This window comes from Apteryx rowi, unplaced genomic scaffold (genome assembly GCF_003343035.1).
Source record: "Apteryx rowi isolate R43461 unplaced genomic scaffold, aptRow1 scaffold_329, whole genome shotgun sequence".
Classification (NCBI taxonomy): domain Eukaryota; kingdom Metazoa; phylum Chordata; class Aves; order Apterygiformes; family Apterygidae; genus Apteryx; species Apteryx rowi.
This window is the reverse complement of record NW_020449741.1, coordinates 207,928-211,609: the sequence shown is the minus strand read 5'-3', so window position 1 is coordinate 211,609 and position 3,682 is coordinate 207,928.

Genomic DNA, 3,682 nt, shown 5'->3' with positions numbered 1-3,682 from the left:
CAGTCCATTTAATTGGTAGACACTCCATATAATAATTTAGGAAGCTGCGTGCCGTTTTCTTGACTCCAAAGAGAACTGGACAAACTCAGAAAGGGGGTTGAGGGAGAAGGAAATATCCAGGTCTGTGATCTGTAAGTACCTACTAAGGAATGATGTCTGATAATTCTAGACAGCTCCTGAGTCCTGCAAAAGATATATAAGATCCAGTAGCTGGAAACTGAAGATAAAGAATTTCAAAATGAAATACGGCACAGGATTTCCAAGGGATATGGTAGATTGTCTAATTAATAATCAAGGCTGAATATCTTTGTAAAATACATGCTCTAGTCAAACCACAAGTCACTACCACAGTTCAGAAATTCCCAGATGAATGAAGTTATATAAAATTAACAGAACGTTTTTTCCTCACCTTAACAAGTATGGAAGAAGCTTCTGTGGCTTTATGTGCATTGGTTAGTGTTGCTATAGGATTTTAAGAGGTCTTCCATAAATACTGTCTTTAAAATACTTCATGAGTTTCATTAAACTATTCGACGCCACCTTTTAAACTTAAAAGGAATGCCAGTAAACAATTCCAATGCTAGACAAGATAAATCTCTTCAAAAGGTTAATATGCATACATTCCTGCAGCTAAATTTTACCAGTTGACTCCCCAGATACTATTTTGTAGAAAGGAAGCACAAATAATTTCTGTTGAATGGGTATTTTTAAACAGGAATAATCACTCGAAAGGAAAGTTTGGTTTACAGAAATCCTGCCTCTGCCACAGCTGTAATATTGGTATTTGATGCCATCCTTTTCTGCAGAAACAACTCAACACCTTGGACTTCAGCTGAACTTCATTTAAGAGGAATTTCTAGCAATTAAAAATCAATTTAATATTTTCCTTGGCCAGATGTTATCAAAATAAATACTAAAAATGTTTATTCCTTCACACAGAAAAGTTCCCACTGTCCAAAATAAAAAATAAAAAAAAGCTAAATGGAGAACGTATGGGTATTGAAACGTAGTCTCAGTTTATCACTACTTGTGTGTTGTCTGTTTGTATTGTCTACTTGGATAAGGAAACTGTTTAGGGCAGGGATCTTGTAGTCATATCCATCAAATAATTCATTTTTAGCATACTGTTGGTGTTAAACAAATGACAAAATGATGATATATAAGTTCCTATGATAGGTGCAATATAAAAACAAGAGGGATAGCATAAGCAGATATTTTTCCTTGCCAACTTTTCATGTGGAAGTGGTAATTTTAACTCTTTCTCGCACGTAGCAGCATCTAGCGTTTCTTCAGTTTCTTGACTCATCAGTAGACTTTAAATTATTTGTGGATTTATAAATACAGAAACGTATTTTTAATTTAACTTCGGGCAACCACCTGTCTTTTTCAACAGGAGCTTTAACAACTCCATTGACCTCAAACAAGCTGGCTTTCGGAGAAAGGAGAATGTAATTAATCTCAGATCACCTCGCCTCAAGGATGCCTGCTGGACCTTTTGAGATTACAGTCAAGAAGTGTGGGTAATACCATGAACTCATCAGGCTTTGCAATTTAATGGGTTTTAATCAGTGCTGCTCTCATTATTATAGTTTATTATGTGTATGGGCAAAACATGAGAAAACTTTATAAATGTCTTTTATATACCCTCTAGATTATATGAAATTAAAACATAATACTTGCATGTAACAAGGAATGAACCAAAATACGTCATAGCATAAGCTGTCTCTCACCCTGTACCTGTCTGTTACTTTCTCTTTTTACCTGATATTGTAAATGTTTATTCCTATTATCTTTAAATACACACGAAGTAGCAATCAAGTTTGGCAGTATGCTATTTTTGCTTTGGATAACAGTGCAACTTTTAGCTGAACAGTTCACATGAAGGACAGTGGGAGTCAAGGCCAAACATGTTGGTCAGCTGCTTGAGTTTTAGGTTTTCGGAGGGATTTTTTGCATTCATCTTTGTCGTCTATGTGTATATGTCCATTGCATCCACTGCACTCTGTTGGAGCTGCTGTGGGTGGAGAACGCTTGAAAATCTGACTAGTACATTCAGATGTCTCATGAGAGATTGATTTTTTGGTGATCTATGCCATAATTAATTACAGACCAGACAAAATCATTATTTCTCTGTCAATTCTTCCTTTTTGGGAGACAAGCAGCCTTTTTTAACATAAATGTGGCTTTCCCCAAAAGATGTCATGCAGTGAATCTGTAGTATGCTAGCAATACAGTTAGGTATAATAACATAACGTAGGATGGAATAGTAACGAGACTTAAGGTTGTTAATTACAGACGAGATGTGATATTCCCATTGCAATTGTGCTGTGAGCGTAGGTATAAACTGCTTTCTCTTTGTATAACTTGAAGCTTTTAGGATCACTGATAATAATGACTTCTTCAAGAGCTCTCAATCAAATGTATAGATTAGGAGGCTTTTGACAAATGGTGAGCTCAGTCCTCTATGCTGCCAGGTTAGACTCGATACGGGAACTGGAACTGGACACGAGAGGTTCCTTTCTGCTGCCTTCATACTCACACTGCACAGTCTAAGGTCAGCTGAGTCTAAGACCTGGCAGAGTACTTGGAGATTTGCCTGCAGTGGTTTTCTATAGCTATTCTGCAAAGGGGAGTAGCTGGGACCTATCCAACTACACCCGTTTTGGCATGTCCCTTACATTGACAACTCTATTATATTCAGGAAGTGCCAGTGCACGGAAGGCAGACTGTCTGGCACATAGGTGCTTTACATTGCCATAGAAAGATGAAAAGTCTGAGATCAAATGCAGACTCTGGATCTGCATTTAGCCCTCGAGCTCCTTTATTCTAATTTCAGCTCCAGCACTCTTCCCCTGTGTGGTCTTTGCGGTCCACTTAGTACGTCTGCCTTGGTTTCTTCGATCTATAAAACAGAGATAATATGCACAAGAATTTCTAAGACCTGATAAGCATTTCTTAAACATGAGTTACTGAGTATATTGCTGTTAATCTTTGGTTTTATACACTTTGAAGATAGATATTTCTTTAAAAATCATTAATATGCATGTATCTGTAATCCCACAGAGTTCTTTATTACTTCTGTTTGCAGGGTATGTTATTATGTACAACTCACTGACTCAGTATTTAATTTTCATTTGCTGCATGGAAAAATTCCCAATTGTCTGTGTTTTTGCAAGACCTTTTTTCTATTTTTTTTTCTAGATTGTAAGATTTTTCTGGATAGGATCACTTTTGATCTTACTGCCTTTGTGTAGTCACACATTTAGACATTTATACTTGGAGTTTTAGATGCTACTTCAGTACAAATACACATTCACTATTAATGATAGAAAATGACCCTGTTTAGGCTATGAGAATTTCATCTACCTTAAGCCCTGTTTAGTTTGCATGGACTACAGAAACGTTTTCCGGTTGGTATTGTATGCAATTCCTTGATTATATATAACCAGGATGATTTTGTTCCTCCTCTGTGAAAATAAACCATACAGTTTCATTTTGTTTCACATTTTTCCCCAAATGCTACCTCAACAGATTTTTCTATAAATTCTGGTGAAAGGAACATTTAAATCTAAGTAAAAAACTGTTTACGTTGGATTGTTTACAAAAACCATGAGGACACTCTTATTCCTTTAAATTTTTATAAATCTTGAAAAAAATGAATTTGAGGCCTGAATTACCCTAT